Source organism: Paramormyrops kingsleyae, chromosome 16 (genome assembly GCF_048594095.1).
Source record: "Paramormyrops kingsleyae isolate MSU_618 chromosome 16, PKINGS_0.4, whole genome shotgun sequence".
Lineage (NCBI taxonomy): Eukaryota > Metazoa > Chordata > Actinopteri > Osteoglossiformes > Mormyridae > Paramormyrops > Paramormyrops kingsleyae.
Window position 1 is genome coordinate 24,228,088 of NC_132812.1, and position 17,828 is coordinate 24,245,915.

The 17,828-nt window shown below is 45.5% G+C and overlaps 1 long non-coding RNA gene across 1 annotated transcript; it reads left to right on the forward strand.

The window, feature by feature from the left end:
- Positions 1 to 9,826: 9,826 nt before the first annotated feature.
- On the forward strand, positions 9,827 to 11,664 carry LOC111858412 (uncharacterized). The gene is made up of 3 exons (XR_002841581.2): positions 9,827 to 10,561; positions 10,789 to 10,935; positions 11,418 to 11,664. It is a non-coding gene; the product is annotated as an uncharacterized lncRNA (long non-coding RNA).
- Positions 11,665 to 17,828: the final 6,164 nt, after the last annotated feature.

Genomic DNA, 17,828 nt, shown 5'->3' on the forward strand with positions numbered 1-17,828 from the left:
TACAATAATTACATTGCTTTTTTTTTAGCTTTACTTTCTTTAAAAAGGTTGGCGAGCACTGATCTACAGTATGAAGGGTTATCTGACAAGGCCTGAATCCTGGGTCTCGCCTGCCGATCAGAAGCCTTACTGAGGCTGTCGCCCGTCTGCCATCTCAGCTCTGCTTCTGGGCTCGGCCTCTCCTGCATGTCAGACACCGAATAGCATCAAAGAGTGGAAAACTTTCCCCCTCCGTGGCTTTTTTAGACAAAGGGAATGATACGATCTGCCGCGTGATATTTATTTCTTTTATACACACCGGCCAAGACACTGGAAAAACACAACCCCACCAGTGAAGACTCCCCCGAGTTTCATACACACTCATTTATCCACAGCATCAGCGTAATACGGGTGCAGAGGCCACGAAGTGTGGGGGCCACAACCCCCCAGCGGAGTTAAAGTACTGAACATATTCTCTGAACACGGATTGTGCTTGTGCATCTGCATGCATAATCCGGACACTGATCCTACTGGTCATTTTAAACATGCGCAGAATGAACAGGAGGAAAGAGGATGATACTACTGAGGTATGGAAAATGCTGGCTGTCGCTTTCGGCTATTTTGCATTTCACAACAGGCTATAACAGCAGCTTACAGACTGGGGAAATCTACCGGAAGCTGCTTTCAAGTAGAGCCACATGTACCACATTCAACACAAGGCACAATTTAATGGCTTTTTGCCAGACAAGTCAAGGAAAAGTGCCACGGCAATAAATGGCCGTACATGGAGGATTTCTGAATGATTCATTTTTTGGGGGGAAAACAGCTTTAGAATGTTTCTGAGATTAACAGTTATCTGCTAATATGATTGTGTTTAAAATTAATTGAAAAATGTCCTTTACGTGTCTGAAACATCTTGAAACTCTTTAAAAAGCTGGTGGACTGGCACCACGTTTATAAATTATAAATGTCTGAAACAAATATATCACGATTGCAAACTGCGTCTGTTTAGAACAGTTATAGAATCGAGAAAAGATAAGAAATCGAGAGCTTAATGAAATTCTGTGCCGATCTACGCGCAATGTTAACTCGGGAATTACCGATATGCTGTCAGTGTATTAAAGCACTCAAGCCTTGCAGTCAAAAGGACGTTTTTGAATGATCGGTTGATGCATTTATTTTTTGCTTTATCATCGAGTATGTAAAAGGCAACCCAAAATCTTACTTCCCGGCAAAATCGCCATGTATTTCATGAATATAAGCTGTAATAATAAATCCTAGCAGCCTGGCCATAGTGCTATTTCAGACACGCCTGCTTTTCTGACGTGTGCCCCCTTTGACCGCAAACGCAATGCCAATTGGACAGTTTGTCTCTGTCACCCTTGCCCTCTGACCCTCTCCTGTTGTGAGCTGCGTATTGTGTGTATATTACCCAGGAGGTAGCACAGTTTGTCTGATTGCCTCATGCCCCAATATGATAGCATTTTGCTTTGGAAACTGGATAAGGCGGTATTTGCGCCAACTGATTGACGTGTTTGTGTTTAGGCAGAGACCTGTGCCGTTATTTCTGGTTTCTCATCAGCCTGCTTGAATGAAAATGAATTGTCACAATGTCACAGTAGCCTAAAGGCTACGCAGGATGTCTGTTTTGACGTACGCCTACGTTTAATCATTCTCAGAGATATCGTGTTTCATGGTGTTTAGTATGTTTTTAATAAAACATGGATTGTTCGGCCTACCACAATTAAATCGGTGTTATTGTTGAATGGAGCAGGCTACTTGACCCATTACTTTTTGATGGGCTAATCTTAATGTCTATATTGAATTCAGACGTCCCACCTCTCCCAGAGGTTCCTGGAATGTCTCGTAAATTGACAGCAGTCCCCGTGAATGATGAACAATGTCCTGGAAATCTGTTGTTCTGCTACTCAGCGGTGGTTAAATTAGCCAGCAAGAAAAATATAATTTGCAATTCTATTGTACCATCCAAACATTATACCATGGTGTATGGTATTTTGATGATATTTTAAAAAGCAATGCTATTCTGGTATTTCCCAATCAAATATTCCATGTGGGAGGGGGTTGTCAATAACACTTTATATGGCAATAACCTCGTGCTGCAGTATGATGAAAATGAAACATTGTATTTCTGTACGATATTCCCGTAATACCACCCAAGCCCCCCTCCCCTCCCGGGTGTCCCTCCTCTGCCTGCCTAAAATCAACAGGCCTAAGATGGGATGTCTGTAAATACATTTGGTAGCAAGGTAATGTTTGGTATAGCTAATGCTCACCTTATTCTTTAATATCAGAATGATTATTTATGATTTTCTGCATGTTACCCAGGCTGTGATGTTTCATGTTGTTTATTCAGTTGCCCTTGAAGGCCCAGTACAGTGGGTCATAGTTTGTCATTGCAAACAACAGAATTAAAAAAATACAATAAGTCCAGACGAAAATGAAAATGTGGGTATGGTCAATAAAACATTGCTAATAGAGACTCTGCATATGGGACCCCACCATAGGCAGTTCTAGATCCTAGTCTTGTCCTGTATTTTTTCAGGGGGCTAAACCACCCCAAGGGTCAAATCCTTGATTGACCCACGCTTTTTTGCATAGGTCACATTTCTAAATTGGGCGATGGTGTAATAATTATTATAATCTCATGGCTACGGAATGGGCCTGATAGATCTGAGGTACACCACTGCATAGCAGTGCAGCCAAACTCTCACAGACTCACGCTTTCAGACTCTCACACTGCAAGATGCAAGAAATATTATGACAAATCTATGTTATTCCATTATAAAACTAATATTAGCTGCATCAAAAGCATTGGGGTAGTTTGCAATCCCTACTAGACTATTTACACGGTAATAAAACTGTTACGTACATGTAAATGCGAGCGCAGACTTGTCTCAAATTGAAAATCTCACTCCAACCAGCTGACCAAAGTCGGCAACCCTGGTATAGGTGAACATGATTTTCCTATCCGACCCTTACAGACACTCAGTCGAGCAATTCAACAATTACACCATTCAGCTCATCATGCTGTAATTGGTACGACTATCCTACTACTGCTGCGGGAGTGGAAACTAATGAATTATAGGGTGCTTTGCACAAGTCACACAGAACAATTAATTCAACAAAGACAATAAAAACAACTGTGCTCGTCAAGATGGTGGCCTGTCCAACAAGGGGTCTAATTGTTCACAGACTTGTGTCCACTATCCCCCACCTTGCTGTCTCCGTACTCTCGCATACCACAGTTCCCATTACTGCCAGCTGACCATGCTTCCGCTCAGTGTTCTGTAGCTCAAATGTGTTTTTTATTTTATTTTATTGCTCACACGTGTGGGCACTTACTTACCCACACTGGTTACGACAAAGACTTGTTATCCTGAGGGTTACTGGCTCAAGTCCCAGGTTAGGGTCAAATCCTAGAATCACTCCTGCCTAAATCACTTTGAGAAGTTAAGCTTTATCAAATGCAGAATGCTTTGGGGTGGCATGTAAGCTGCGAAACAATTCATTAAAATGAGTAGCTGCTATAAATAGATCTCAAATTAGTTGGGTGAAAAATTAAACCATTGTATTATCATTGTGATTATTAAACATGTTTATTATTAGAAAAGGTGAAGTTCATAGGCATATATTTTATCAATTTATTTAAAAAGTGATTACAATACTGTATAAAATGGTTTAAAATAGGTTTTGAGTTTTTTGAAAAGATCGTTCTGGGTTGAGTTTTCTGTTAAGGAATATTCATTTTTTTAGAAGCACTCAGCATCTTGTATACAGTATTTCCATCTGCATCCTCTCAGGCCTTTGAAACAGTCCACAATGACACATTATTATTTATTAAACGCCATTCTTATGTTTGTGGCTATTCCCATGAGAGTTGCCCTAAAATCCGCCTCATATCGCATATGTGACACTAATGAGCTGCCAAAATGATTATGGGTGGAGTTTAATTTTCATCCACTCGAGTGAGACTCTCCCCAGCTTCATCGCTCCGTGTTTTCACTGCGTTCCAACCAGCCGTGTTCACATCTGAGCCAGTGCCGGCCAAAGTGTTCGCCCCATACTGCTTTAATAACAGGGCGGCGGGGGGAAACCATATAACTGAGCATGTCGTCAATCTACAAATAATGCGGCAACCGCAGTTGACTGACAGATATATAAAATATATTTGCTTTTGAACCAAAGTGCCATCATTTTCACATCGACAGAATGATTGAATGAGGCATCTCATACAGCACAGTTGACGTCTTGTGGGAAGGGCCGATGTAAAGCATTCATATATTGCGCGTTTCCCACGCGGCAGTGACACGCTAAGCGGCCGTGGTGGTGTTTCTGTCAGCAGGCGTCCGAGGTCCCTCACAATTCGGTGCTCAACATGACGCCGTCTGCTGAGTGGAGAAGCAGCATTCCTTCGCGTCGCTCTCACTCAGAGCAAAACAGTCGCTAAGCTCTAACTGTAGTGTCATGATGAGTTAGGTTGGCGCAAACGAATAATTCTATTATCAGTATGATCATATCCTGTCCTCTTATCTTCATAACTGGTTATCCCTGGAAGCACATTATTCAAGGCAGGGGACACCCTTAACTGAGAGCTACTCAACCATGCAGCACACGTTCACACGCTAAGGGGAATTTACAGACAACTCATCTACAACACTGCTTGGATAGTTTGGTTAGGGGTGCCTTCAGGGTTAGAGTTGCGCTAGGGTTACGGATGGGATCTGTGTAAGTCTCGGCATTAAGGTCAGAGATACGATAATCTTGCCTTAAGGGTTATAGCTAGAAGAGGGGTTCGACTTGCATTAAGGGTTGGGGTTGCTCTTAGGCTTCGAGCTTGGGTTAGGCTAGAGAGAAACAGTTTTCCACAAGTGTCTCCTCTGAAAAAAGGCCCCTGTGGCTTAGCTTGTGATTTTCCTTGTCTTCTACTGTACCTGTGTGCAAATGTTATTCAATCACGTACATTTGGAAACTTTGATCTGTCAGATTCATTTCTGAGGGACACTTATGATCCTGTTCTTCTAGGGTTGCTGTTGAATCTACAGAAGACAACGATTTAAGTAAACTAGGTGTATCAGACGATTCAGTACACTGTTATTGACCACATAACAAAGAAACTGCTGGTCTTTAAAATAGCGTTTCGATTCGGCCATTAGGAAGTTCGATTTGGAAAATCACTCAGTGGCTTACTACATTGATGACCAGGCGTTGATGAGGAAATGGTCACCTCTGACTGTGTTGAATAAGTGGAACACAGTCTTTGAAGTTGTGGTTACACAGTTGTATCAGAGCTATGTATTGCCTTTCTCTCATGACCATCCCTATTCTGGTCACCTAGAAATCAGGAAAGAGTGTGATCATCAGCCCGCTATACAAATAGACGTAACCTAGTATTGTCGCTCTTGCCATACCTGTCAGCTGGTTGAGAAACCCAACCAAACCACTTCACCTAGTCCCCTGCACCCCATTCCTGCATCAAAGAACCATTTAAATATATAATATCTTGCGTTGGACCCTCCATACCCTGAAGGTATTCCCTTGTACAATTTGAAATTGAAAACTGTTATTAAGGCTTTGATCAAATTCTGTTCCTTTGTCCGCCCCATCTAGTATCCTGCTATGTGAGAACTCCCCAGGGTTCGATGAGCTGTACATTGGAAAGAATTGTTTGGCGTGTGCAGTTTCACTGCTCAATGGGACATTAGGTCCTCGATAGAAAAATCCCTGCTTTTGCAATGCCAGACAAATTTGTTTTGGGCAAGGTATGTTACAACAATGTAATCAACAATGTAATCACTAAGTCAGTCTGTGTGTTTTTATGATTTTGTCCTGGGTCACTCCTGCAGTTATCACCTGTGTGTTGTTGTACCATTTGCTTGTCATCACTACTTCCAGTAACATCAGTTCAATATACTGTCCTGTTGTCCATTTTTATTCATTGAACCCACTACCCATTCTGTTACAGCTCAGCCCTAAATTTGTGGTTAAAGCAAGGGTTAAGTTAGGATTGCCTTAAAGGGGTAGTTCACCTAAAAACTGAAAAGAAATGTTTTAGAGGGGGTTTTAATGCTATCTGTCCATCTAGGTTGTTCTACTGGGAGTTGCCCAATTTTGGAGATATCAGCCGCAGAATTGTCAAGCTTCACTCGAACATGATGGAAGTGAATGGCATTCATTCTGTGGTGATTAAAGTCTAGGTTAGGAGATGGGATCACTATTAGGGTTAGGAGACGGGATCATCATTAAGATCAGTAAATGTCAGGGTTGCCATTAGCGTTATGGCTCGTGTTGATTAGTTTTTGGGATATGGTTAATGTTTGTTTCAGATTTGCAGTACAATTAAAGCCACAGTTTGAGTAATGTTTCTGATTTTTAGGGCTATGTTTAACCTTAAAATATGATTAAGATTATGGTGGGTGTCACTGGCTGAGCTTGGGTTTAGCTTTGCATTGGCTATTTTGTTTTAAAGCTAGGCCCCTGTTTATGGTTATTATTTTGGATATTGGTAGAGCTAGCATTAAACAAAGAGCATGCATTATATATAGAGCTATAATTAAACATAGAGCTAGCATTATACATAGAGCTATTGATAGGAGTAGGTTCAGCCTTTGTGTTGGGGTTAAGGTCAGAGTTACAGTAGCATTATTTTTGGTGTCTGGCTTCATTTTAATCATAGGGTTATAGTGAACATAAAGGTTATAACATGATTAGGATTAGAAGGATGGGTGTGTCCTGTTTTGGGGCAGGAAAGTGAAAGCTAAACTACAGGTTTAACCTTCCAGTAGAAACGGCCTTCCCAATCCAGTAAAATGAGCCTGAATGGTTTTTAATCCCAGCACTGTGTGTTATGTTCCCCCTCCCCCGCTTCCTAAAAGGAGCCCCAGTGCATGGGGTCGGATGTCATTGCTTTGGTGAGTGGCTGGGTTGGGTGGGGGGAATTGCAGAAAGTGCCTGCCGTGTCTCACAAAGACGTTCCTGTTTGCACTCGCGCCCCGCTCAAATTCTTCTCCACCCCTCCGTCACCACCTCTCCAGTGTTCTGGGCCAGAGCCTGGACAAACACAGCATTAAATGATAGATCAGTTCCGTAACGGGATCCGCGTTGCCCTCCCCCGATTAAAGCTGAATCGCACATATCACTCTGTACCCGTTCTCACACTCAACATAAACACATGCACAGCCCACTCGTTGTCTACGGAATTAACTGATTTAAAGCACCCGGTTCCAAGCGTTCTGGAATGGCGGTGGTTTGCAGGGAGGTGGTGGTCTGTGGGAAGCAGGATAGTCAGTCAGCTCAGTCTGCAGGCGAAACTATATGGTACAAATAAGTAAACAACATAAACAGTGACGTGCAGCTCCTGCCAATACCTTTAGTAAGGTTAACTGGGTTAGGTTTAGGGTTAGGGTTAGGCAATTTAGCAAAGTTACTCAGTTAGGTTGCTTTTGTTTTTTTTCTACAATAATGACACATCATACAAACTGAAACCGCGAAGGTGACATCAGACTCTTTTTTCCTCGTTTATGCTGATTGCGTGAGTTCACATGTGCTCTTCATTATTATATTCATCCTCCAACCTCGTGAATGAAAAATGATTCCTCCGATTCCTGTCTTTGATCTCCAGGGCTCTTCACGCTTTCCCTTGGCTGAAAATCAGGAAAAAAATTACTGCATACTCATCCCCCCCAAACACACACACACATCTCTCCCTATTGCACAGCCATTTACAAGACCTTGGGAAAAAAAAAATTGGATGTATTTGTCTTTAATATTTCTTCGGAGACGCTGACTGGAGTACAATGCATCTGAGAGGGCGTGTGATAAATACCGTGAGCAGATTTTGACACGTCCGGTGCATGATTGCGATACCATAAGGGAGCTCGTTTCCAGTAAAGATGTGGTTAACCGCTGAGCGCCAATCAAAAAGCGCCAGGCAGAATGTTTTTTAAGGAAAAAGCAGCTTGTCTGATGATTCATTTGGGCACTTTGATGTCCGCTCAGTGAAGTCGGGTTAAACAGACGGCCTTGGAGTGCCGGCCTGAATGTTTGTGGTTTGCAAAGACAAATAATGCTTCCATCTCTGGAGTTTGCTGGAATGTGGTTTTTTTTTTACCAGTTTTTGAAGCTCACGAGGTGTTATGATTTAAATCCTGCTAAATTGGAGTTGTTTTTTTTTTTAAACCAACAGTGAGCCTCTTAATGATGGCCTGATTTACCCTTGGACTTGAGTTTGTTATTTCATTTGTGAAGAGCAGTTTCTCTCTGATGGGGTTCATCCTGCTGTCCTGAGAATCTCACTGTCCGCCCTTTAAGGCTGATCTAATCTCGGTATGAAATTATACCTTAAATAGCAACAAAATCCGAAACTTCCCCTGAATAGAGCAGAGTAGCGGCATGTCCGCTCTGAAGCCTAAGTCTACAACGGAAACGTGCTTTAACAGATCATTGTTTAATTACTTCAGTTGCTGGGCAGATGTTTTTGTTCACCGCAACTTAACGTGAACCTTTAATGTGGCTGAAGGACTTCAGTGAAGCACCCAGGTGATTAACAGCCCCCGGCCGCCTCCGCTCCACACTCGTGCTTCTCCTCACTCTTAACCCACCTGCTTTCATTCATCTTCCACGAAGGGGATTTTCAGCCAGAAGCATCCAGGGGTGGCCTTTAGAACTGTCTAATAATCAGTTATGTAGGATTTTCGGTAGAACAAGCGTGCGTTTGTGAAGCGCGGGGAGATGCAGTCGGAGACACACGCTACACACACAGACACGCACACACACCCTCAGAGGTGGTTTTAGGTCCTCCTGAGCCTGAGGGCTGCCCTGTATCCCCCAGAAATCTCAGTCTGGGTCTTATTCAAATCAGGTGGGGATCTGGCCCGACAGTACGGCTACTGATCGGCTGGGGTGGGGGGGGGGTTACACATGGGTGTCCTGAGGTATAAAGTTACTCCCTTTTCAGGTATAAACCCCCGACGTACCTGCGTGAAAGAGGCGTTTCCCTCCGTTTCCGTGGGCGTCTTTGTCTCGCCAACCCACGTTCATGGAACTGGCCCAGGTGCCTCCTCTCCTCTTAGGCGCCTTTTCTTTCAAGCTGGACTCATTCGAACGGCTCACATGCATCCCACTCGGTCAGTGGGGGTGCCAACGGACCCCATGCCCACGTCCCTCAACCTGCCTTCCGGATTCCTGCAGTCCGTCAGGAGCCATGCGAAAGCGAGGCCTCACTCATCTCTTTAATCCCCTTGTTGTTTTTCAGTGGTGCCTGGGGGTCTCTCAGCCTGCCGGAGGGCTCGCGGCTTCTGACTTTCACCGAGGAATATCCACACCGTGCATTGTCCTCCTTGTCCTAAACAAATCCGTTGATTTGTGTCTGTTTCCATTGGTCTCCTTAACCCCGGGTGGACCAGCGTAAGTTCTGTCCAAAGTACAGAAACCCAGACATCTGCCATCCTGTTGACAGCAGGAGTCATCTGCCTGAGACGAGGTCCATCAGAATATCATCCGAACCCTCTAACATCTGGGGCAAAGTGAAGTGGGTTGACGAGTCCCACCATTCGCCACGCCACCTAACCACTGACAGCACCGGGGGGCAGCATGTGGCTCAGAAGGTTACTATTCCGAGCCCAGCCTCAGCAGAATTGTCATGTCTGTGGGCCCTTGAGCAAGGCCCTTAACCCCCAGCTTGCTGTCAAACTTGGTCTCACCTACATGTGTGCCATGGAGTGCAAGAGGCGGTAGGCAATAGGAGCTCAACAAAGTGTCATTATTATTATTATTATTATTATTATTATTATTATTTTAAAAGGGATGCCAGTTTTCTCTCTATATACAGACCACACCCCCAGACCTCCTTGCCACCCAGCATCCATCTTCTTTCTGTTTTCCCACTTGTGCTGAAACTGAAACCGCTATCTTTTGTTTTGGACGCTCTCCAACATTCACTGAACGCGTACCTCAGTGACAGTCCCCTTTCCACACCCCCACCTAGATGTCAGATGGTTTCGCACGCCATTGATCTGCAAGCCCTTCGCAATTTTCGATTGACAGATCCAGAGAGCCGCGCACCGGCCCGGTTTACACATTAAGCCATTAACATCGGCAGACGTCGCCATTGATCGTAACATGAAATCAATAGATATTGAGATTGAGTGTATTTCTTGGAGCATGTACAAGGTAAGTGCCATTTTCTCTAGGGTAAACAGCTAGCTGTTGCCCGAACCTCTTCCGCTTATGGCCAGATGGCTCTTGGAGGGGGGGCATGAGGGGAAACATGGGTGTTCTGAGGTTTGGGTGGAGGAGTGGGCTGAGAGTTCGGGGGGCCTGATAAGCTGGGTAGTGTCGGACCCAAACCGCACACGAGATCCGGGAATTCTCTCCCTTTGCGTTCAGAAAACCAACACGAAGCAAATTCCTTTATTAACTGGCTCATGAACGAACCTTGTCCATCAGAAGAGCCATGGCATCTGCTTTCAGCACCATCTAGAACCAGTGACCTGCTCGCCGCTTGGACCAGGCGGCACCGAGTGGAGCACAGGCTCCGCCCAGGGAGCGGACGGCTTTGGACAGAGTGAGTCTGATGCGAAACCACAGCCACAATCTGCTAAGTACTCTGCAAATATTTAGATTTATTTTCCTCTTTTCCTTGAAAAAGTTACAGATTATGACTCTTAGCTGGTTTTCTCGACCTGCGGTTGCAGTTTGATTAATTTCCAGTGTAAATCATTTAGTGAAAGTTGTTGTTTACTTTTGTGTTTTATTTGCCTGTACAAAGCTTGGGCTTTTCTTTGATTTCAGCCAGAGGATGTCTGGTGAGACGGAGAGGGAGGAATGGGAAGGGAAGCGGGGAGGCTGAAGCTCAGCTGACCGCACTGCCTGGCACGTCTGACGGTGTCCGAAGTCTCGCGAGGGACTGACTGTGTGGGCAACAAGCTTCACTTTCTGGTACTGGGGAATTATGGGAAAGGGTGGGTAAGGACAAAAATAGGGTGATTGGGGTGGGGGCGTTGGGGGGGGGGGGCTCCTCTCCAGATGCACAGCTACCTTCCCACATCAATTAGCGGCTGACTGTCGACATATAAGGACAGACTAGTGTACCAAAAACCATGGTCACACTTTCATTAACTTTCATCGCGGCCGTTTGTGTGCTGGGCCTGGTGTTCCCTAGGGTTTAGGAGAGCATATTTTAAAACCATAAATATCTTTAAATATATATTTACTGTACAAAATTTCATCACCACTAAATCCATATACATGCCAACATCACTGGTTCCTTTGAGACTGTCAGAGTTTCATCCTCAGCACATATATAACTGTGAACTCCTCAGGATTACCAGCCCTCTGTGGTTATGGCAACAGCAAAACATTTATCGCTAATGGGGTGTAGGAAAAGAAGATTACGACTGTATTCCTGGTTCCTGTTACAGGCCGACGCAAACGCTGACAGCAATGGCTGCTGTAGGGTGGCAAAGTTCCCAGCGGGGAGAGCGAGGGAACGTAGACGGCATCCTGTACATCTGACACGACATCCTTCCATGAGAGGCTCCACCCTGCAACACTCTTACTGGGATCCTGCAATGGGAACGGTCCAGAAACACCAGGAATGTCAGTGTTCTTGAGTCATATTTGAGGTCAGATATGAAAAGATGATTAATTCAAGCAAATAAAATATAAGGATTCGTGACTAATCGTCTGAGACCCTGTCTCTAAGCTGTGAGTCTCTCAAAGGGTGAGTGAAACAGGAGTCTTGATGGTTAAAGTCGCTAAACAAAGCATGTAGGTTATAGCCTCACAGACCCAGGACACGTATCTTACAGACAAGCTGATATCTATTCAACTATCTAAATTGGTTTAAAAATATATAATTTGGTTTGGATAATAGTGTCAGTTGCTTGACAACATGATAATAATTGCAATTAAATTCATAATCATTTTTTGCAAATCTGCCGAATGCTTCTGTCCAGAGACACGTGGCACGCAGCTCCCCACAGAACAATCTGTAATGCTGACTCTCCTGAGAAACGCATGAGCCCACAGCGTTACAGCCACGCTTCCCCTGTATCCCAGCAGGCTGGTCTATGCCTCAGGGACGCTTCCAAAATCAGGCCAATGCAGACACATTTCACCACGGTAGCTCTTTACTGCCTCGCTCTGTTCTCTGCTGCCATCTGGTGGCAGGGAGTGTAAGCAACATATCGCGCCCTGATTGGCAACTGCCTTTACTTAGTTATTAAATGTTGATTGAATTTTTTTTTTATCTATCTGTAATTCAAATCCCGACAAGGATATATTTTTTCATACAGGGACGCATGTGATAACAGAAGGGTCATAACAGATATTTGGTACTTGGCCCCCCACCTATGAGCAGACCATGACCTCAGGCAGGTTTACTGGCCAGGGCTGAGTGATCTCCACACCACTATCCCTGCACATTAGTGTTCATAAAAAGCCTCAGGAAATGATTGCAGGAGTCTAGACATAAGGACTGATTAGACCCAAACTATGACCTGCCTATATGCAATCCTCGAATTACACAGAACCTCAGGTTTGGGTTTCATTCCCGTCTCAGTACGAACCCAGGAAGATCAGCTCTACCTGATAACATATCTGATGATGGATTAATTGCTAAAGCTATTTAGGGTCTGCAGCACGTGTGTCTCCAGTTTCCATCTGTGTCCATCTGCTGTGACCACCCTCATGAACCATGCCCAGAATGATCTGGAAAGATCTAGCAGGTGACAGGTAAGAACACTGGGAGCGTTTAAGCAGGTGTGAGGTCACTCGTGTTCTGTGAGGTATTGATTTGAGCTCTATTGCTGTAGGCATGACGCCCACATTACTCTCCGACCGGGGGGGGGGGGGGGCTGCTGTTACTTCAAATATGGAAACACAAGCAGAGGTGTAACCCTGAACTATTTCACTTGTAGAGCTTCTGTCAAAATCCTGTTATATAAATATGTAAGATGTGTGGATTTGTGTTGGATAAATCCACTGAGCAAATGAATAACACTCTGCAGTCTGTCAGCTGCAGGTATGCCTAACTGTACAGTAAAAAATAATAATCTCTTGGTTAATCTTGAGAACATAGTCAACTTGTGAGAGTCAATCCTCAGCTTGACAAAGAGAAGCCTGTAGTTCAGGCTGCATAGCTGAGGTTCTCAGAGACATCGTGCCCTAAACCTCAGGAGCTCCTGGGAGGAGCTGAGGAGACCTTTCCAGCCGTGATTAATAAGCTGGGTGTTCGAGGTTCGAGTAGGCGTGTTTCCAGGGGCACTTATTTGCACGCATGTTTGCACAGTCCCGCCAGCCGGGGCAGACAGCGGCTCGTCTTATCCGCCTCCCGGCATTCGTTTCCAGCGCACCGTCGAGCGCTAACAGGAAATCTAGGAAGACGTGCCGTCTGCCGGCCAAGGCAAACACAAAGCCTTCACTGGACGAGCACGTGTATGTGCAGCGCCCTCTACAGGTGACCTGTTGTCGGTGGCTATTTTGTTTTTACTGAAAGACATGCTACTACTGTTCACTTTTTAGGTTTCACAGATGGTTTGTGAGTAGATCCCCAACCCGGGGATTTACTTAAATTATTCACACCCCCTACCCATAATCCCCTGTCTCCCATGTCCGTATTTGGAACGCAGGCCTCTCTAAGATGCCTGCATCTGCTGCTCCGGCTGCATGACTCGTGGGGTCAGGAAAGGTACTTGATCATGAAATGCTGCATGTCCTTCAATCGTTTTTTTTTTTTTTTGGTGATTTTTTTTTGTTAGTTGCTGGATGGTGGGGGGGGGGGGGATGGTGATGTGGGACGAATCCCCTCCCTGAGTAAGCTGGGCCTTCCTCCATACACATGCAGATCAGTCGGGTCACACACTATGATCAAAACCCAGGAGGCCGCTGGGGGTGGGGGACGGGCCAGGGACTAGGAGAGGGGAGGAGCCATTTAAATAGCTGAGGTGTCATTTTCAGCTGTGTAAGTACCTGCTAAGCTAAAATTACACTTATCAGAAATCCATCCATCCATGTAGTACAGGGGGCGGGGGTGGACACCCCCCAGAATGGGATGCCAGTCCTATCATAGGTGTGTGTTAATAATAATTATGCTGTTTACCCGCCATATCATATACTGCTCTGCGGATAGACTTACTGTGAGCTGTTTGAAATGGAGTGTTGGAAAAACTTATGACTGTGTTCAACGCCCTGAGTCTCGAACCCGTGGTGACTGGGAGGCGAAGACCGCGGCGAGCTGCAGTGTTCGGGAAGTCCTGTTTTAATGCCTGTTTCTGTTAACGGGATTGCAAACAGAAAATCACCACGTCGGCGTACTCCGTAGCAGAGACCAAACGCAGAGGTCTCCCATCCCAGAAATCACTCTCCCGTGAGCAATTACTACTTAAAGATGTCTGATGAGTGACAGTAAGTGTGGCCAAGGGGCGGTTTGGCCTGTTAAGTCACCACTCTCCGTGTGACATGAGGCAGGCAGCCGAACCAGGAGCACATTCATACGGCTTAGCCTGAAACATTCACATTCATATGTCACCTTTCATATGTCACCTGTACCGTTCATACTTATTTATTCTGTAACATTAGCATATGTACACTGTACGAACTGTATGTTCTAACCCTGTGGTCACTCTATCTATCTATCTATCTATCTATCTATCTATCTATCTATCTATCTATCTATCTATCTAATTTCATAAGGTCCATCAGCTCTAAGTCTGTGTCCCTTGATAACAGTAATATCCTCCTGAGACCCCACCCATTCATTTATGTCCATTGTAGTGGACATTTTGTTTTTGCATCTTTTCACTGATGTAAGGAAACATATTTATTCCTGTTGCACACTAAAGAGGACATGCTGTGAAATTAAAAATAAAAATAAATTTGAAAATATCTAAATTGTAAGATGTCTTATTTAAGACAAATAACCTAAAATCGACGGACACTTTTTTCCTTGGGTCTCAGGAGGATATATACAGCAGCTAAGATTTAAGGCTCATATATCGACCTTTTTCTTTCTTTCTTATAAAAGAGTGTCATATATGAAGGGAATTCAGAAATGACACCCAGAAAGCCTGAGACATTTAACAGAAAAGAAGAACAAAGGTTCAAGGGACAGCTACCAAAAAGGGATGGCTGTTAAATGGAGCCTTCAGACAAAGACTCGTCCCTCTGTAGTTAAGTAGTATAAAGGTACAGTAATGAAATTGGCCATACCACGCAAAAAAATCAACATTTTATATATTTATATAAAAGGAGAACAGCTGTTAGAAAATTCTACTGCTGCTCAATATCATAATCTTATTAATTATAGAAAATAAATGATAGGATTATATCTTCAGGTAGTGAAATTGTTCTGTTCATTTGTTCATTGCTGGGGATTATTCTAATACACTTAAGCATTGAATACTGTGTAACTTATGTATTATGTTTGCTGCTGTAACAGAAAAATTTCCCAGTTGGATCCAATAAAGCACATCCATCCATCCATCCATCCATCCATCTAATGCCGAAAACTGTACAGAAACACCATGTGTACATATGTGGAGTGATTCTTCACTGAGCCTTGTAGAAATTGCCTTTAAGGCAGGACGTGCCCTTTAAGGCAGATCGGGTCCCGGATGCTTTTACTGCGGCGACATGGGGATGGGGTCGCGGTCGGAAGGCCGGCCTCACGCTCGGAGGTGATGGCGAGGGCCGTAGTAGCTGGAAGAGCTGCGTGAGTCTCAGAGCCGTACAGAAATGGAAAATCAGAGAAGGGCGGGCAGATGGCGTCTTGGGGCAACAGTGGCTGAAGGTTCTGGGCGAAGAAACAGCGACTCCACTTAGGTTCCCCTGTGATGTATCTCGCCTGTAAATCAGAAAGTGGCTACTTGGTCACATGTATCCACGTCTGCTGGACTGAGGGGGTCTCCCATTTCGGGGCCCCTCTTCCACCCCCCCCCGCCTTCATCCACGCACCTGTTCCCAATTTCCCGGCAGGGATGGATAGCAGTAGGGGGTCCCCCTGACACGGCTGTCGGATTCCGTCAGGAAGCGAGGGCTCTCTGAGGCACCTCCCCCCCCCCCACTTTACGTACACAAGCGCGGCACAGCTGGTCTGTACGCTCCGCCCTCAGCTGCGGTCGAGCTCGGGCGGGTCGGGGGCCGCTGCAATCAGCCGAATGCCCCAGACACCCCCGCCCCCTCCCAGTGCACATGTCGGACCAATTAATCCCCCGGCTGCTGTGCCCCCCACCGCGGTTGGAAGCTCTTTCTCTAGCCCCCTTACAGACAGGGCTCTGTTGAGATCCGCCTGCTACCCCCCCCCCCCCCCCACACACACACATACACTCGACCCCTAACAGCAGCCCCGTCGGTCACCTCAGCCCGTCACATGTGTTTAGGATGACAAACTTTCCCTTTGATCACGGTCCTGCTGCTTGGAAGTTTGGACAAAAATTTGACCTAAGAAAATAAAGTGGAGCTGCTCTTTTAGCAGAGTCGCTGCCCCGGGACCTAAACATCTAAACACTGCGTTACTGAAACGATGAGCACACGAAAAAAGGCGCACTTGTACTCTCTGAGCTCCGGAGGGTTACCGGTTCTGACCCTGTGCTGGTGGGTGAGCAGCGCTCACTGTGTGGGGGTTTGAACTCTCGTTTTATAAAGGCGGCATGAACAAGGGCCTGCTTTGTTCAGCCTCCCACGTCATGCCGACGATCTGGGAAACAGCCGCGTCTTGGGGCTCCGGGGCCGTAGGAGCGGAGGAAGAGAGCTGCGTGCAGCATCTCAGTCTCCTATTCTGAAGGGTGGCACAGAACAAGTCCCCTGCGACGTTGTCCCCTGTTTCACCAATGGTATGGTCCGCTTTCATAGCCACTGAGGGAGGCACGGCAGATCACACGCTCGTTTTCGGGGGGCCGAGGAAGTCACAGGAGGCTCTGGCTTCCCCCTCAGTGAAGTCATTTGCCTTAAGACGCTAATCCTGAAATGCTCCCCGAGCAGTAATTGAAGGAGCAGCAGCTGAATGAAAGGCACTTAATCTCTCTAAGGGGGCTGGTCTATAGGTATTACAGACTTTCTGACAGGCCAGACTCCCTCAGCCAACCAGGAAAATGCTGTCCTGATTATGAAACTCCTGGTTAAAGTGCTCAAGCCACTTGAACCCACAAACATAAACACTAAGTAAACGCTGAAAAGAATACTTGTGATCATATTTATATGGGAAAAATCTGCATTATGGTGAAGAGCAGAAATTCAGAGCTATCTGGCGCCCCCTGGTGTTCACTCATTGAGCGTCTTACTCGAAACAACCCCCCCTCTTGATTTGCGCCACTGTTACCATGTGACTGCTGCTCTTCAGTTAGTGGCACCTGCAGGTGGGAGGGAGAAGGAGGGGGAAAAGCGCAGGATGTGTGTCTGTGGGGGTAACAGAGAGTAGCTAATTCACACTTTGTCAAAGTACATAGACTCACACGCAGCGTGGATGTGTCCTGTACATGGGGATCTGTAATATTTATGCATATTTGTATTTTACACAATGCTTTGTATAATGATTAGTTTTCTACTAGCATCCATCCCCCCCCCCCCCCCCCCCCCCCCGGGATGTCGACCAGGACAAGCACTTGGAAGGCAGAGGGATGGATTGGTAATTGTCTCAGACGTCATGTGCGATTATGGCCACTTGCATGTATATCACATTTCCCATAGATGATTGAACCATTTTAACAACATATGAATTCTGTTAGTAACTAAATGGGAAACAGTGTTTTTTTTCATACGAATTGCTGTCATATGGGCTGAGATTTCAGGATAAGAACGGTGCTAGTGAACCACACATCAGGGGATTGCAATGC